The sequence below is a fragment of the Euleptes europaea genome, chromosome 1 (genome assembly GCF_029931775.1).
Source record: "Euleptes europaea isolate rEulEur1 chromosome 1, rEulEur1.hap1, whole genome shotgun sequence".
NCBI classification, from domain to species: domain Eukaryota; kingdom Metazoa; phylum Chordata; class Lepidosauria; order Squamata; family Sphaerodactylidae; genus Euleptes; species Euleptes europaea.
The window spans coordinates 46,362,468-46,382,296 of record NC_079312.1 but is presented as its reverse complement, the minus strand read 5'-3'; positions in this window follow the sequence as shown (position 1 = coordinate 46,382,296).

The window sequence follows — 19,829 nt, the reverse complement described above, 5'->3', positions numbered from 1 at the left end:
GAATAAATGAAGAAGGATGATTTCAGGCAACAATTGCCAAGCAGCAGTGAGGAGAACAAACCTGAACTATGTCAGACAACTGATATTCAGTGAATAGCCACTGAATTAAGATGAATAGTGTTTAAAGGAAATTGTCGAGGAAATACGAGTCAAAATAAAGATGAACCATATTCACTTGAATAGCACCTACTTCCTAGGTGAATGAAGCTGAATAAAGCCGCACAGCCAGTCTCAAGTGTCAATCTGTGGAAAAAAAATGTTTGGATATGATGAGAGGGAGAAAGTGAATATAAAATAAACACAAAAGATTTCTTTTGCTGCATGTCTCACCTTCTTGCAGACAAAGGTGAATTTTCTTCCTTCCCCCCCCCCTTCTGCCAAAATGTATACTTGACTCTCTAAACATCTGCTATGTTGTTTCTGTTGTCATTTTGTTGTGTATTTGCTTTTGGAGTAGATGAAAGGGGGAAAACACACTTCAGTTGCAATTTCTGATTTGAAAGTTCAGAGCATAATGCAAATTATATCATTCAGTAATGGAAATGCTTCAGCATCAGGTATTCCTCTGACATTACCTTAGCAACATGGGAGTCACTGGGAATGTGCACTTCAAAACTTTTCATAATGATTTTGGGTTTGGATGTTGAGTAGGATGCAGTTTTCATTTCCCTGATTTTTCAGAAGTGTTACCAGTTGGGGATTTTTCTCCAGGTTTTTTTTTGGGGGGGGGTGCTGAAAACTTGTGATCATTTTTTTTTTGTCACTCTCCCTCCCTCAAACAGCAGGAACAGGAAGGAAGGGAAGGAGGGAAAGAAAGGAAGCCAGCCCCAGACTTACCATGCTGGCTTTGTCCCATCTGGATGTTCTCCCTGGCACTGGCATCAGAGGTACCACAGCCCACCCCACAGTCAAAAATGGTGTGCTGGCTGTGGCTGGATTACCACAAAACTTGGCTGTTACTGCAGTCATTTCCACTCATGCCACTGGGCTTTTATTTTATTTTTTAAAAAATAAACAATTGAATAGGGTTATAGAGCTATAACAGTATAGCAATATGTATACTATGTTCTCTCAATTTCCAGCTTTCATTTTCATTAAAAACTAAATCTCTAACTCATTCTGTTGCAGAGATATAAAGGAAAAGGCATATATCAGTATCAGAAGGAGCTAACGCAGGGGTGTCAAACTCAACTGTTGTGAGGGCCGGATATGATATAAATGTCACTTGGGCTGGGCCATGCCTTGCTAGCCCAGATCCGAGAGGAAGGTGGGGTGGCTGCCTTGGCTGGCTCGTGGGCTGGATAAAAATTCTCAAGGGGCTGGATCTGGCCCGCAGGCCTTATATTTGACACCCCTGAGTTAATGGCTCACTTTATTAAAAAATATGAAAGCTGAGAATTCAGAGAACCTGATATCCATATTGCTACATTGTCATTTCAGTAATACATGATTCAGTTGCTGATTAAAAGAATAATAATCCCCCTGGTGACAGGAGAGGAATCATCCACCATGACAGCTAAGCCTCATGGAAGTTCAGGAGCTGATCAGCCCATGTACCATTTTCTGACTGAGGGAGTGGGTTCTGCTGCCTCTGATGCTGGTAGCAGGGAGACGCTTCAGCAGAGGCAATGCAGGCATGGTATGTCTGTGGACAGTTCAGTCCTTTCTGTTTTAAAGGGTTGTGCAAAAAAAAAATTCGGTTAATTTTGGGTTCGGGTTTATTGGGTCCATTTCCCCCACAGTAAACCTGAAATAAGCCGAATACTCATACCGGTAATTTTTGGTATTCGGCTTATTTTGGGGTTTCCCGAATACTTCAGGCCCATTATAGTCTATGGGGATTTCCCCAAAGCTCCTAGGGGGCATTTTTAGAGGTAGAGTCCCCAAATTTGCAATGTGGCTGCAAGGGACTCTCCTTGGATGCTCACCAATGTTTGATGAACTTTGAACTCCCTCCTCAAGGCCGAAGAGCCAGGTAATCTCATCGGAATTGGAAGTCAACACACCCATGACTCATCCTCTGTCTTTTCTGGGAACAGGTCTCAGAATATCTTTTTCCATCTCAAAATCTATAGCAGATTCTTAACACTACTTAATCATAAACACTAGAGTATTGTCTCACTTTCCCTCACTTCCTGTCTTTTCTCACCTAAAGGATTATTTTAATCAAGAAACAATCAGCCTTTGTCCACTCTCAGTGACCACCATTGCCAATGTAGTCACCCAGCTCCAGGGCAGAAATTGGATATAAATATAGCCACCATTTGCTATGGTTCCTTGTACTTTGTTTTGGATCCAAATGCTGTGCGCCACACTAATGCCCCACACTTAGTGAGAGACACAGGTAGTTAATCACCCCACACAGCTGCTACCCCAGACATCCTCCTCCTCCTCTGAAAGGTAGATATAACTTCCCTCTATCCCTTTTGCCTATAGAGCTTGTGTATGTGTGAATGTGCTCTCATATTGTGTTTTGTGTGAACTTATACCCCTTTTAAATCCCTTCAATAAAACCCTTTCTTTTGGATACAAAAGTTTCTTTATTGAAAGCTTTTCCCACTGATTTGCGCATCCCCCGTATACAGAGGGTAGAGATTCAGCTTGATAACCTCTCGAGTGTCTCCATAGCTAAATTCCCCCACTAAAACCAGGAGACACCATCTAATTCCCTCTCAAGTGTCTCCATAGCTAAATTCCCCCACTAAAACCAGGAGACCCCATCTAATTCCCTTAACAACCTTTAGAACCAAGCCTGAAGTAGAAAGAAATAGTAGCTGCAGTTGCCTTGCTACTGGATTACAGCTTGCCTGGGAAAGATCTGGCAAGCACGAATCACCCCATCTCTTGTCCTCTCCTCTACATCTCCAATGGGAGGTGAGAGGACAAGGCAGACAGATGAGCTCATGTGAGGACCAAGGAAGCAGAGAGACTCTCAGAAATTTTCCACTACCTGTCTTGGGATCTGCTGGTCTGATTTTCTATATATCACAAGCCATAAAAACCTCTCACTACTTCTTTAAAATAGAGTGTATCTTTAGTCCCCTATGACCCAGTCCTCAAGTCAATTCATCAAAAGAATGCATTTTCATGTCCATGTGGTGGGGAGTGAGAGACAAGGTTTTTGGTACCGCCTAACTGAAAAGTAACAACCCGGTCAAGATTTGCTTTCAGATTCCCAGTGCTCTGCAGTTTATCTTCTGAAGATCTTCTTCCTCTCCTTATCACTATGTCTGAAATCTATAAAAGGTGAACTTTTGAACTTTTCTTTCATAAAAAATAAAAGAGCTGCAGCCTCTCTCAACTACCATGACAAGAAGAAAAGCTTTCCAATTTCATATGCAACATGATTTAACCAAACTTGACATTTGCAAGTAACACTGGCCTTTGTTTGTGGCTCAGCTGACCCTGGACCGCTATAGCTTTTTGAAAATAAAAATCTACAATCTTCTGGTATTCCTAAACTTCCACTCTAACATTAGGAAATATCCATGGATATTTCTTTAGGTGTACACAATCTAAAATGTAGTATGAAAACCAACAAATGTCACCTACCCAAAGAAGTACCATCTTGCCATTAAAAATTAAAATGCCATTATTTTCACACAAAACACAACTGCTCATGTTTATATGCCAGACATTATTATTTGTGAAAATTTTGCTCAAAGAACTTTGTATATCAGTATATGTTGTACTGACACTTCCAATATGTTGTATTGACCCCCTTAGGAAATTACCTCATAACATGTTTTTCCAAACGTTGTTGTTATAGAGTTGTGTATAACATGTAGAAAGTGTATAGAGCAAATATTTTGTTCCTCTCCCAAAATAGTAGCAGGTGGGGGCAGTCAGTGAAACTGATGGACAGTAGATTCAGGACATACGAAGAAAATAATTCCTTCCCAGAATTTACTGTACTTGACTGTTGTGATAGCCACATAGGGCTGTTGAAAAATTCGGATTCGGAAAAATTTGGCCCATTTTGATTCAGGAAATGCTGAAGTCCAAACTCCCCCAATTCGGATCTGTGGAATTCGGCACTAAGTTCAGAGTTCGGGAAAAAATTCGGCTGAATAAAGCCATTAAAAACACATTCGCGCCTTTATGCAGTTCTGGGGGGCATGTTTGGAGGTAGAGATCCCAAACTTTCAGTGTAGCTTCAGGGGACCCTTCTTGCAAGAACCCCCACGTTTTGTGAAGATTGGGTCAGGCCCCCCCGAGATATTTGGCCCGGAAGGGGTCCCCCCAATCTGCCCATTGGAATAAAGCCATTACAAACACATTCGGGCCTTTCCACGGCTCCGGGGGGGCATGTTTGGAGGTAGAGGTCCCAAACTTTCAGTGTAGCTTGAGGGGACCCTTCGTGCAAGAACCCCCAAGTTTTGTGAAGATTGGGTCAGGGCCCCCCGAGATATGGGGCCTGGAAATGGTCCCCCCAATCTGCACATTGCAATAAAGCCATTAAAAGGGATGTACTAAAACGAATGACAAGTCAACCCATGGGAAGCAATGGGCTGCCCAGCCCATTGAAGATAATGGGAGAGGGGAATGGCGGTTGACTTGTATTGACTCCACTGAAATACATTACAAGGGATGTACTAAAACGAATGACAGACTAGCCCATTTGAAACAACAGGAGCGGCTGTTAAGTGTGGGTCAGTGAGTCTCTCTCTGGCTGGTTCCTATTGTTTCCATTTAACTCCACACAAAGTTGGCAACCGGTGAAAACAGTAGAAAGCACAGTCCCACACAGAGGCAATCAAGTCCACTCCCCAGCAGAACAGGTAAACCCACCCCCCTTTGGCTTCCCCCTCACACACACAGAATCTCCCCCCCCCACATAAACACACACAGGAAAAAAAATTATAGAGAATTATACAGAAAACCCCCAAATGGGTCTTACTGTGGATGTCTTCTTCTCTTCCATCAGGAGTCAGGACTCAGGAGTAATCCAATACGATTCTAGCAGACTCACACACACATACTCTCTGGCCATTTTATGCACGGGAGGTTTTGCCTTGGATTTTCTGCTCTCTATATGCACATTAAGGATTGCCTGCTCCCATTCATTCCGATGGGTGGATGGGGGGGACCCCATAACTCAGGATTAATTGCCTTTTAGTCAGACCCCTGGGCCGGGGTAATGGTACGGCCCAACTGCTGAGGCAACCAGACCCCCGGGCCAGGGTAATGGTATGGCCCAACTGCCGAGACAACCAGACCCCCGGGCCGGGGTAATGGTACGGCCCATCGCAAATGTGTTTTTAAAGGCTTTATTTTAATGGGCAGATTGGGGGGATCCCCTTCCGGGCCCCATATTTCGGGGGGCCCTGACTGCCGGCTCCTGGTCATTCCAATGGGCGGATGGGGGAGACCCCCTCCAGACCCCATAACTCGGGACCCCCCGACCCAATCTTTACAAAACTTGGAGGTTCTTGCAAGAAGGGTCCCCTCAAGCTACACTGAATGTTTGGGACCTCTACCTCCAAAAATGCCCCCCCGGAGCCGTGGAAAGCCACGAATGTGTTTGTAATGGCTTTATTCCAATGGGCAGATGGAGGGACCCCCTTCCGGGCCCAATAACTCGGGCCCCCCTGACCCAATCTTCACAAAACGTGGGGGTTCTTGCAAGAAGGGTCCCCTGAAGCTACACTGAAAGTTTAGGACCTCTACCTCCAAACATGCCCCCCAGAGCCACGGAAAGGCACGAATGTGCACACACACACCCACGGGAATCTCTGTCTCACACACAAACAGACACTCTCTCTTTCTCTCCCTGGGCCACGCAGCAGCTGGGCTCATGAACTCAACTGTGACTGATTGGCCAGAAGAAGACCTGGCTTGGCCACCATTGGCCGCGGGAGAATGCTGCTAGTTGCTTACTAACTGACGGTTATGCTGCTGATTCGGAGCGCCCGAATTTGCCAAATTTATTCAGCGATCGCCCCGAACTTGCTGAATTCATCTCCTTGTTTTCCCGCCTTTTTTTTAATTCGGTTCCATCCAAACTGAAAACCGCTGAATCGGGGGAAATTCAGCTGTTTTTCAGTTCGGGACAAACCGAATTGACAGCCCTATAGCCACAGTCTTCAATGGCATTAAAACAGGATTAGATTAATTGATTAGACTATCAATGGCTAGCCATAATGGCTTAATGAAACGTCCATGTTTAGAGGGAGCAAGGCTCTGAATGCCAATTGATATGGAGTGGGGACAACAATGTAAAAGGGCTTTGTCTTCTCTGCCTCTATCTGTAGTCCTTCCAGGGCTTTTGCGGGAAACAAGATCTAAGAACCCATTTTGGTGATCCAGCATGGCATATCCAAACATGCACTCTGTGGATATCTATAGAAATGAACTTCACAGAAGTCCCTTTCCACCCATAATAGGATTGTGGGACATTTTTTTCCTTTGGAGCACAAGAGATTCAGCCAATAAGGTGCAGGCAAGGATCTGCTATATAATACAGCTTATATGAGAATAATGTGGGACAAGGTGTTCCAGTTTCCTTCATTTTTTGGCACTGCAACTCCCATCATCATCCTGAGGTTGTTGGCCAATTTTGAAATTCCTCGCTGTATTTTCGCCACTTTGGGGGCAGGAAGCATTTTTTCCTCCAGGCCAGATTGGTCAGGAATCCTAGAGGTCTTTTGTTTTTTTTGCCATCTTCTGGGCATGGAGTAGGAATCACTGAGGGTGTGGGGAGGAGGTAGTTATGAATTTCCTGAATTGTGCAGGGGGCTGGACTAGATGACCCTGGTGGCCCCTTCCAACTCTATGATTCTATGAAACAGAGAACCTTAGCTTAAGGTGTAAAGGTAATGGGTTGGGGGAGTGGTGGTTCTGGAGATAATGTGAGCCAGGATGCCCTTCATTTTTGGCATAGCAACTCTCACAACTCCCAGGAAATCCTACCCAAACTCCAGGTACTAGCTGGAGATCTCCTGCTATTACAACTGATCTCCAGCTGATAGAGATAAGTTCCCCTAGAAAAATGGCTGCTTTGTCAATTGGACTCTATGGCATTGAAGTCCCTCCCCTCCCCAAACCCCGCCCTCCTCAGGCTCTGCCCCCAAAACCTCCTGCTGATAGCAAAGAGGGACCTGGCAACCCTAGCTGCCACTGATCCTTCCTGTTCCTCTGCCACTGCTTTAATGAGCAGAGGGAGAAAAAGGGAGGGGAAAAAGGTGTTGCATAATGTGCAACATCACTTCTGGCTGAAAAACTGGAAGTGACATCATTGTGTCATGGTGATGCTGTAGGAATCCAATAAATTTCTGTGGCTTTACCACAGAGATTTGTTGGATTACTAGAGCATCACTGTGACACAGTGACTCTCTTCCTTTTACTTTAGTCAGAAGTGACATCACAGTTTGAGTGACACCATTTCTGCCTCCCTGCCTCCCCTCAGATCCTGGTAAGTCTCCCAACAGTTGCCATTCAAGGGGTGGCAACCCTACCTCTGTTCCCTGATTGTCAGGGCACATGTCCCTAGTGCTGCCCCCTGAATGATGGGGGACTGAAAGAGTGCAGATCTCCTGCTTACCACTGGTTCACTTAACAACTGAAAATGGAAGATAAGAATATAAGAGCAGTCATGATGGTCCAGATCAATGGGACAACAAATTCCTGTTTCACACTTAGTGAGAAATAACACCCCACCAAGGCCTACATGCAGATTAAAGAGGCCAAAGCCTTCCTGTTGCTGCTTCCCAACACCTGGCATTCAGAGTTATAGTAGTGAAGCGGGTCAGTGCCTTTCGAGTGACTAAGCTCTTAGAATTGACCCCTTCCTGAGAAGTGGTATGTTATCTTATTCAGCCAGTTACCTACTAAGCAGGACTCAACTACTTTACTCACTTAAAAAAGCAAGTCTTTTTATTGATATACTTCCAGTAAATATGTGTAAATGCAAGTTACAAAGTCTTTATGTTCAGTAACAAGTTATGTTTACAATGTATACTGTAAAGCAAGCAAGTTCTACATACTATTCAGTATTAAAATCCAACACTTTAAATATAACAGTCAAATAAGTCTGATTTAGTTCAAAGTATCTAATTCACACTCTAGTATATTTGTAAAGCCATAAATGCCAACAGCCTCTTCTTGAGACCCTCTGAAAGAGGTCTGAAGTACTAGCCTTTCTGTGTCTGTATTTATACTATTTCAGTCACCTTGTGGCTGTTGGTTTATCAAGGTATGTGAAACCGTTTCTCAAGGTAGGTTTCACTGTCCTTCTATCAAGAAGCTAAAGGTAGGTGAAGGATTGACTGTCCTTCTATCAAGCCTCCTATTCCATTACCTTATTTGGATTTCCCCTTACAGGAGACTCTGTTACTAACTATAAACAATCAGTTTTAAGCTTTATCCTTACTCTATATATTCAATTTTAGTATCATTCTCATCTACAGAAAAAGACATTTCATTTGAACCCATTGAACCCATTCATTAAGTTCTAGGACCTAGCATTCATGTTTAAATCATAAAACACAATTATAGTTTACATTACAACATCAGTATCACATAAGTAGATGGACAGCATATCTGTATGTGTAGTCACTGGAGTCTGACAATGAAGTCTGCTTTCAATAACTATAAAGGACTTGGGAAACCGATTCTTAGTCTAGAAGTCAGGTAAAGGACTATGAGAAACCAATTCTCAGTCTAGAGGACAGTGAGAAACCGATTCTCAGTCTAGAGGACAATGAGAAACCGTTTCTCATCTGGGAAGGTCTTTTACAATGATATGTCACTTGACTGTTACTGTTATAAAACACAATTATAGTTTACATTACAACATCAGTATCACATGAGTAGATGGACAGCATATCTGTATGTGTAGTCATTGGAGTCTGACAAGTCTGCTTTCAATAACTATAAAGGACTTGGGAAACCGATTCTTAGTCTAGAAGTCAGGTAAAGGACTATGAGAAACCGATTCTCAGTCTAGAGGACAGTGAGAAACCGATTCTCAGTCTAGAGGACAATGAGAAACTGTTTCTCATCTGGGAAGGTCTTTTACAATGATATGTCACTTGAATGTTACTGAAGCCTCTGTTAAAGTGATAGAGACAAAAGCCTCTTGCATATAACATTCTTCTTTTAAAATAAACTTCTTTATGTATTTTCTGCAGTTTGTATGTACAGTTGTGTTATGCTCTGAATAATTCTGCATATGTACAACATTAATACCATGTTCATGTGCTCTAATATGTCAAAGCCTGTAACAGTAGCTCTAAACATGAATATTTCATAGCCAGTCTGGCTAATAGCCACTGATGGACCTATGCTCAATGAATTTGTATAACCCCCCGTTTAAAGCTAAATTACTGGCTCTCACTACACACCAGTGAATGGCTTCTCCTAAATGTCAGCCCAGAATGGCTCCTTCAAGAGGGCTGAGAGGTTTACCAAAGGGGATGCTTCAGAGCAAAAGGCTCTCATTCTCCTTTGCTAGCCCTGTCGGTGGTTGAAAGAGCAGACCCCCCACTTGGCTCCTTTCCTGCATACCACTCCCAGCTAGAAACTGAAGATTGCCCAGAGGCCACTGGGACATGACAGGGTCCTCCGACGCTATTGCTATGACATCCCCCCAAGGTGTTCCTTTCAACTCTGTTGCTTCTGACTTGTAGTAGTAGAAAAGCAACTAGTGGCATTCTGTCTACTTGTTGAGGAGGGAGGCAGAGCATGTGTGCCTACCAGGCATAGGAGATCATTTCGCCCAGGGCTTCTGCAGTTAATTCTGCTGGTTCTTTTACCCACAAGCTGTAACAGCCTATTTTGTTAAAAATAATAATAAAAAAAAAAAACTAGTAAATGTAAGGTCAAGACACCAAGTTCAGGATTTTAAAAGAGTTTGGGTTTTTTTCCTTTTTAATGCTGATGCTCCCTACAACATTGTATTGCTACTTTCCTTTAAAGGCAGAATCAAAGACAGGCCTCTTCTCTTGATAGTATTTCCCTTGTGGTTACAGTGTTTTTTTAACTTTCACTTTGTATTAGAAATATCTACATCAGACACATGATTCCCCTGCTGTCCATCAAACAGCAATGAAGCAATGCTGACTGGAGTCTAAATAAAGACTGAACACTACAGCAAACGTTATTAAAACGGTTCCATAGGTGTCAAGGTGCTGAGCAAAAACAGAAAGCTGCCAAGTAAAGGCTGAGACTGAGGAGGTGTTGAGAAAGGTGCTTTCTGAAAAAGATGCTACAGCTATTACTGCTGTGGGCTTTTACCATTACTGAATTAAATCTGGCATTATATCCTAACAGTGCCAGATAGCTCATAAGGATATGTTTTATGGCTGCCTTTCCAGAGCAGTGATGTGGAAAAACGGCAGAATCTGATAAGTGGCAACTCTCAGTTTAAGGTACTTCGTTTGACTTTTAGTACGTGAGATAAATCATTTTCAGTAATAAACAGCAGCAGCAACAAAATATGCTTAGTGTGGAAATAGTGTAATATTGTATGAGCTCGTGTTGAAAAACAATATTCTTTCTTTATTTCATTTACTTCATTTATACCTCCCCTTTCTCCCCAGTCGGGACCCAAAGCAGCTCACAGCATTCTACGCTCCCCCTTTGTATTCTCTCAACCACCCTGTGGGGTACATCATGCTCCGAGTGAGCGTGACTGGCCCACAAACGTCCATGGCAGAGTAAGGATTAGAACCTGGATCTCCTATATCCACCTCACAATAGCCAGTGTGGTAGAGTGATTAGAGTTTCAGACTCCCCTCTGACCTGGAAACTCACTGGGTGACCTTGGACCAGTTACCCATTCTCAGCCTAACCTACCTCACAGGATTGCTGTGAGGATCAAATGGATGAGAATGATGACAGCTGCTTTGGGTCCCTATTGGGGAGAAAAGTGGAATATAAATGAAGAAAACAAATACTAAATAAAGCTGAAGGGGGACAGATGAAAGGCAGGTTGATTGGTGGGAGGGAAGGAGAGAAGGAAGCAGGGAATGTTTAGGATACGATGGCTGTGAGTGGGGGAGGGGATGAAGGGGAAATCAGGTACCTCTGAAAATCCTTACAAGTTCCCCACCATGCAACTGGGCTTGGCCGTGCCTCACTGGCACCGTGCAACTGGGCCCAACCAGGCAACTGGCCTGCACAACTCAGCCAGAGTTTTCCCAGGTAGAGGGAATAGGGGTGCCAGGTCCCTCTTCACAACCGGCGGGAGATTTTGGGGGCAGAGCCTGAAGAGGGCGGGGTTTGGGGAGGGGAGGGACTTCAACACCATACAGTTCAATTGCCAAAGCGGCCATTTTTTCTCCAGGTGATCTGATCTCTTATCGGCTGGAGATCAGTTGAATTAGCAGGAGATCTCCTGCTACTACCTGGCAGTTGGCAACCCCAGGAGGGAAAGAGGGAAAGGTCGAGACCGGGAGGCAAATAAAGGTAGGTTGGCTGATGGGTCGGAAGGAAGGAAGAAAGAAAGAAACAAGAAAAGGGGAGATGCAATAGTGCCCCCCTCAATTCCCAATGGGTCCTCCACTTGTTGTTACACAATAGTCAAAGAGAAAAGTCATATTCACAACGACTGACTCTTTCTATAGGCATAACCTATATCTAACAAATAAATAAATATACCTCAGTTCTTTCCATAATGAGTGGGCTGATTTGAAAGATCAGTTCTACATGTTGAGGCCTCATATCTCCACCTACATGGCATGTGGGGTCCACCTCCAATATCAATGGAAACCCACAAAGCTGTACAATTCAGTTTGTCATGCATAGTGTGCTTACCTTCCTCTTACTCTCCAGGACCTACAGAAGTGGAAACATGCCTTCCTGCAACACAAGTGTTTTTTTCTGACAATGGCCTTTTATGCAGGGATGTTTCCCCATAGTCACCCCTGCCGAATGCTTTGGCGCTTCCTTTTCATTATGCCTTTCCCGACTGTCAGGGGTTGCCTCACTCTCCCTGCACGTTTTGCCTGTGTTTTCCGGATGCTGTTTTAGCCAGAATTTGGAAAATGTGGGCAAAACGTGCGGAGAGAGTGAGGTGCCCTCTGACAGGCAGAAAAGGCATGCATAAACAAAAGGAAGCCCTGAAGCAGTCAGTGGGAGGTGACAGCGGGAAACGTCCCTGCAGAGAAGGCCAGCAGAAGAATCACTTCACTTGGAGGAAGCCTTCCTTAGGCTGGAGGAAGACTCCATCAGCTGAAGGAAATTCCTCTGGCCTAAAGTGGGATACATAGCAGTATCATCCAAAATGAGCTAGAATTTGTAGTACAAAAGAATCCCACTCTTAGGTCATTCATATGCCTATTTTTAAAAAATCAAAATTAATCACAGGGGGGAAAAAAAACCTTTAATCCAAATGTTCCTATTTAGGTCTGTGAGCAAAAAGAGATTCTTTGTTGAAAAAATTGCTTCGTTGAATTATCAAACAAAATGGGAACTGTTTGTTCCGTCATGACTAATGTATTATGAAACATTCCCAGGACCATATTTAAAGAAACCAGATTGCTATTATCAGGTTATTAATTCTGTTTTAATAAATTGTTTCACGTTTTGTAGTTGCACTGAAGAACTCAAAGTATGTATGTGCCGCTTCTGAGTGCAACCTGACCTCTGAGTTTGCCAAACTTTTGTCTTGCAATGATACAGACATTTATTAAATGGAAAAAAAATTAGTGGATCAATGAAGGAAGGGCAGAGAGTGTCAAAACAAAACCTCTGTGACCTTTGCAGTTCTTTACTGCAGAGTCTTGAAATGAGATTTTTCTTTAAAAAAAGAGCAGCCCTGTGTAAATCCTTAGTGAACAAACATTTCTGAAGTTATCTGTTAGCAGAAGACTTTTAGAAGGGCTGGAAACTAAATGAGCTGCCTTTAGTCTGTGCCTGGCTTTACTTATAGACTTATACTGGCTCACAGACTACCATTCTCTTTTTTCTATGAGATGATTACTAAAATAACTCAAAAACGAAAACAAAGCTGAAATCTCTTTTTTTTGTCATTAAAATTTATAATAATTGTTCTTTGCTCCTTGTAATTAAAGGCTCGTTTTAATTGGATCAAAGATTAGGTGCCTCATGCAATGCACAAATCGTGGTTTATCTGAAACTTAACACCATGCTTTCAATTCTTCAGCCTTTTTTTTTTTTTTTTTGCCTTTCGGAGATCTTAATTGTGCTTGCTCTGAGATATCTGAATATATCCCAGAGGAATAATCATAGCTCTATTTTTAAGAGGTGTAGTCATCATAGGCCGTCTTTGTCATGGTCTTGTGAATGCTCCAACACTTATTCAAATTTGAAATTGCCACATCTTGACTCTCAGGGCTTATCTGAACTTTTAGCAGTGAATGTAAGTCGCGTACCCTCTATATCCGTGTTGGCGAATGTATGGCACGTGTGCCGCAGGCGGCACGCCGAGCCCTCTCTGTGGGCACGTGTGGAGCCGTCGCGTCTGCCCCCTCCTCTGCCCCTCCTTGCGACCTCGACGCAAGTTTCCGCCGCGCCGCAGCCAACTTTGTCGCGGGGCGGGGGCGGGCGTAGCGGTGCGGCTGGGTAGCCCTTGGGGCCGAGCATGAGCGGCCGGTGGTGGTGGCGGGTCCGCAGCGGCGCCTGGGTGGGGCGGCGCTGCTGCTGCTGAGGAGGAGTGGGGCGGCAGGAGGCATATGGCTTGCGGCGGGGCGGCTCTTCCGCCAGCCAGCCCGGCGCCCCCATCTGCGCCTCCGCGTCAATTTCAAGCCCAGGGAGGGGAGGGGAGCAGGGAAGACTGCGGCCGCCGCTGGCCCCGCCTCGGCTCGGGGGGGGGGCCTCCGGCGGCCTCCCTCCCTCCTTCCCTCTTGGAGCTACGCGGCTGCCCGAAGGCGACCCCGGCCTCTCTCTCCCCCCCCCCAACTTCCTGCAGAGGCAGAGAGGAAATCAGAGGCGGCCAATCGATCGTCTCTCTTCCAAGGAAGAGAAATTTTTTTTGGGGGGGGAGATTTGTAAAAAGGACCTTTGAAAAACCTGCTTCTATATTAAAACGCGCCAGGCAAGGCTTTCCCTGGAGGGAGCGCAGATCGATGCAAGGGGGAAACGGGGGGTCCCCCAGTCGTAGAATCATAGAGTTGAAAGGGACTACCAGGGTCCTCTAGTCCAACCCCCTCTGCACAATGCAGGGAATTCCAAACTACCCCCGCCTTTTTGCTGCCCCCGTCCTTCCCCCCCATCCTTTTTCTCCCCCCATCCTTTCCCCCCCCCATCCTTTTGCTCCCCCCATCGTCCTTTTGCTTGGATTAAAGTCCTGCTTCAGTTCGGGTTGGAGCCAGATGTGCGATGACTTGTACGGAGGGACGGGCCGATTTAGCTCTCCTAAATTGCAGAACCCCCCTCCCAATAAAAGACCTGGAAAGGGGATTCATCTCCCTATCGAGGCATTCCCACGTATAAGGCATCCCTGGATGTTGTGGTCACCAGATGCTGAATGTGCACGTGTGAACTCACCCTTGGATAGCGAAGGAAACACAGAACGCAGTTATCTGTATACAGAGCATCCTTTGTTTCTTATGAATACGCTGGGAAACTGCTTAGGGTGGCTTAAACGACACCCTTCATTCCGAATATATTTCCCCCTCCCCACCTTGAATAACCTCGACAGGATTTGACTGAGGCGAGAGCCACAGGAATCGCGGGGCACAAGGATCATGGACCTCCCCCCACCAAAAAGGAGGTTTTGTCTTGGATTTGCCGTTCAGATGCACATTTTCCCCATCCAGATTCTCAAAACTCTGCATGGGGGGGGGGTGTAATGGCCATTTGTGAATGGGAGGTTTTGCCTTGGATTTGCCACTCAGATGCACATTTTCCCCATCCAGATTCTCAAAACTCTGCATGGGGGGTTATTGGCCATTTATGAATGGGAGGTTTTGCTTTGGATTTGCCACTCAGATGCACAACTCAACAATAAGCCCCCCTGCAGAGTTTTGAGAATGCAGATGGGGAAAATGTACAGTGTTTGTCAGTCATTGCATGATTTAATCTTATGGATACCTTACTTACTTTTTTCCCTCCTCAGAGGCCATGTCTACCCACTGGTTTTCTTGGCAGTAGACCTGGACTCCAAGGAGGGGAGTCCCCCTTCAGAGGCCAGGTCTACCAATTGGCTTCTATGGGCCTCCGGAGGCCAAGTCTACTGCCAAGAAAGCCAATGGGTAGACCTGGCCTCCCAATGGGACTCAGCCAGAGGCCAGGTCTACCAATAGGCTTTTATGGCGGTAGACCAGGCCTCCAGACGAGGACTCCGGATGGGGAGGTGGAAATGGCAGGGACTTACAATTTAATTTTTATCAATAAATAAGATCATTATTAAGTATGATATCAAGTTTTATTCAGTGTACCTACCTATATAGTTTAAGAAATTTGGCTCTCAAAAGAAATCTCAAATCATTGTACTGTTGATATTTGGCTCTGTTGACTAATGAGTTTGTTGACCACTGGCCTAGGGCTGTGCCGTGTTGCCGTGTTGCGCATTGGCACTCAGCGATAAATAAGTGGGTTTTGGGTTGCAGTTTGGGCACTCGGTCTCTAAAAGGTTCGCCATCACTGCTCTATATCGTCCCTCCTGAACATCCCAGCATCCTGCCAGCTCATTAAGTGTTGCCAGGTCACTTAGATTGGCAGGCACTTGCCCACCAATCCAGTGCCCAGCTCGGAAACGGGGATTGCATGTTCACGGCCGTGCTGATGCGATCACATCACTTACGGTTTACACCCGAAAGCGCCACATCGCAATGGGCCTTTTACCACTCAGACTCCCAGTTTGAGTGGTAAAAGGCCCATGGTGATGTGGTGCTTCTGGGTGTAACCGGAAGTGACACAATCACATCAGAGTGGCCACACGATCCCTGCCTCTGCTCCACCTCAAAAACCTCCCACCAGAACCAACGGGGAACTCGGCAACCCTACTGATAAATAGCAGACAAGGTTACCAACCTCCAGGTGAGGCCTGGAGACCTCCCAGAATTACAACTGATTCCCAGAGAACAGAGATCAGTTTCCCTGGAGAAAATGGAGGTTGGCATTAAACCCTACTGAGGACTTCCCCCTTCCCTGGTTCCACTCCACAAATCTCCAGGGATTTCATAACCTCGAGTTGGCAATCCTAATTGTGGAACAGATGACATTAATCATACACTGTATTTGATTTAGAGTTTATTCTAATATATAGCGAGACACAGTTCGTACAGTAGAGGAAAATAATCAAATTATAGTTTCTTCACAAATGACTGACAGGACCTTTGAACCTTGAAAAAAAATGTATAATTTTTGAATGTTTGAAATTGGATTGGAAATCTCCTGTGCACGTGTATTCTCACATGCTTTCCCTATCCATCTTCCACAATTTTTGTTAAAAATGAATTTTAAAATGATGTTTTTCACTCTTACTTGGGGTTAGTCTAGCCTTGCATGTTTTGTCTTGCTAACTCAATCTCCAGATAGCTACTAGCTTGCATATGCATGTTGGATAACTCGATATTTGTAAGATATGAATTGCAGATACGTTGCTATGATTGTCCCTCTTTCCCATCTGTTTGCCCAATGTACCCAACAGGGGTAAAAAACTCAGAATAGTGGTGGTTTCCTTGGTTGCCTTGATTCTAGTGGAGTGGGAGAAGCTGCATGGTTGTCTCTCAAGTGTTCCGCCATGGTCATTTTGTCTTCATACATAACTCTCAAAGTGTTCATTTGTAATAACTGAATTTACACATTCTTGCACTGCTGCCTGGGACTTGTTGCTCGATCAATAAGTTCTGAGCATGTGTCAGCACAACCTATGCTGCTGAATGATGAATGCTTCCAACTGCAGTATCCCTGAAGAGAAATTCCAGAGTGAAGCTTGTGTTTTTGTGCAGTTGGGCAGATGGGTTTTACTAAGGAAGTTACAGTGCAATCGCATGCAGAATTCCTCTAGTATAATGTAATTGAAATCAGTGACTGGAGTAATCTGCAGAGCATCATACTGTATATTGTTTCTTAAAACAAAGTAGATGAGAAAAAAAGAGAATAAAAACAAATTTATAATAATGAAAGGATTTGTCCATCCATCCGTCTGTCTGCCCATCCGTGGCAGGCATAACTCAGAAAATACCGCTAGGTTTGACCACCAGCTTCAGGATGATTGTAGGAGTTGCAGTGCCAGTGTGAAGGGAGTCCGACCATTCTGCCCCAGGTTATCTTCAGAAGCCCACCCCCCCTTGAAAGGAAGCTATGGTTGTCTATGACAGGCATAGTTCATCAGAACATAAAACTAGGGGTTAAAAATTGGCCACCAGCTTTAGGATGATCATGGAGGTTGCAGTGCCAAATGTAAAGGGAACTGGAACGTCCTGGTTCACATTAGCCCCAGAAACCCCCTGTACTGTTTGCAATTGAAGCTAAGGTTGTCATAACTTATCAGTCATAACTTATCAGAAAACAAAGCTAGGCATGTCAAAATTGGCAACTAGATTCAGGGTGATGATGGGAGTTACAGTGTCAAGTAGAGTTGCCAACCTCCAGGTACTAGCTGGAGATCTCCGGCTATTACAACAGATCAGTTCCCCTGGAGAAAATGGTCGCTTTGGCAATTGTACTCTATGGCATTAAGGTCCCTCCCCAAACCCCACCCTCCCCAGGCTCCGCCCCCAAATCCTCCCACTGGTGGCAAAGAGGGACCTGGCAACCCTAATGCCAAGACTTAAAAAACACTGGAACATGATGGCCACGGTTATATCCAGAATCACCCCCATGCTATTTGCAATGGAAACTAAGGTTCTTTGTGGCAGGCATAACTCACCAGAATATAATGCTAAGGGTCTTAAAATCGACTGCCAACTTCCAAATAATTATGGGAGTTTCAGTGCCAAACATGAAAGGAACTAGAACTTTCTGGCCAAGTTATCTCAAGACCTTCCCCATGCTATTTTCAATGGCAACTATGGTTCTTTGCTTGTTGGAGGCATAATTCATCAGCAAATGAAGCCAGGAGTGTCAAAATTGGCCGCAGCTTCAAGATGTGTGCTACTATATGTACAAATAAACACATGAAACTGCCTTGTATTGAATCAGACCCTTGGTCCATCAAAGTCAGTATCTACTCAGACCGGCAGTGGCTCTCCAGGGTCTCAGGCAGAGGTCTTTCACATCACCTATCTGCCTAGTCCCTTTAACTGGAGATGCCGGGGATTGAACCTGGGGCCTTTTGCATGCCAAGCAGAGGCTCTACCACTGAGCCACAGCCCCTCCTGCTATTACAAATGAGCTCCAGGTGACAGAGGTCATTTCCCCTGGAGAAAATGGCTGCTTTGGGAATAGAACTCCATGGCATTGAAGTCCCTCCCCTCTCCAAACCCTCCCCTCTATAGACTCTACCCCCAAAATCTCCAGGTATTTATCAGTCTGGAGCTGGCAACCCTAACTTGGCTCTATTATGATTGGCTATTAGCAAAGTACTGCAAAAGTTCTAATCAATATATTCAGAGCTGAGCACATTCTGACTGTAAAGGCAAGATGGCCATGGCATAAATTGTCTGGTTGGAATACATTTGTTGTGTGTCTGTATGTGGCTAGACAGTGTGTTTGGCTGCAGCATATGCTGAGGGGATTGTGTGATTGAGGTCTTGTTTTTATCAAGAGTTTTAGTGATCACTGATTATCAGAATGTTTACAAGTATGTTCAACACCACTCAAAAAGTCATCATGTTTTGACTTGGTTGCCTTTAAAATTGTCCACGCTGATCAGCGGAGTTGTCGCTCATTCCAAAGGAACTTGGGCATGATGATGTGAAACCTATTTTCTCAGCCATATCCTCTTTCCAAGGATACCAGACCTGCCACTAAACCACAACATTTTCTTCCGCTCTTTTTCCTCATCCTCCTCATCCTGCCATCCCATGCCCAGGTGATCTATCGCATTATAGAGATAAGATTGCCTATATATCCAAACCTAGGCAAATCTTTCATCATCTACAACTAAATACTATGCTTTCCTGTTTCTCACTATCTCCAAAGGACCATGACTGAGAAATGTTTGATAACGCCATTAAGCATCTGTATAGCACTCAAAGTGAAACCCAGCAACTCCTGCCGAAATACTGGAATAAAGTGAAGAGAATACAAATTAGCTAACAGATTTCTTTCTTTCACTGACACAATAAACAAATATTGATGATGTCCCCTTAGTCACTTCTTTGAGCCTCTTCTGGAGTTTCATCAGTTTCTCTTCAGTGCCTTTAAATGTGAGATTCATTCCATAATTCTTGGCGCATAAGCCAGTTTACAGCTTTCAGATTATGAAGAAGCTTGAAATAAGAATGCAAAATCTTGTGCATGGGTTGTGGCATTATTTTCTCACCTTCTTTTTTAACTTGCCAAGATATTTAGTAGCAAAATGTAGTTAACTATATTAATTTTGCTCAAACCAAGAACGTGTAGATGCTATGTTTTGATGATGTGTTTAAATCATTTAATTTCTTCTGGTCCAGAGAACTTGTACATTGATAATAATGCTCAAGTACCTTGCCTGCATACTTGGGTATAAATGATGGCTTTGCGTGAAAAACCTTGATCAGATACCAAATGCTGTGAGCTTATTTATGAGCAAAATCTTTGGATACTGAGTGGGGGGACAAATTGGAAATACAGTAAGCATTTACGTATGTTCATGTTCAAGTTTATTGCATATGGCCATAGAGTCCAATTGCCAAACTGGCCATTTTCTCCAGGTGAACTGATCTCTATCGGCTGGAATTTCACTTGTAATAGCAGGAGATCTCCAGCTACTACCTGGAGGTTGGCAACCCTACGCAGAAACAGAATGGAGCAGGCAATAAAGAGACTCCCAG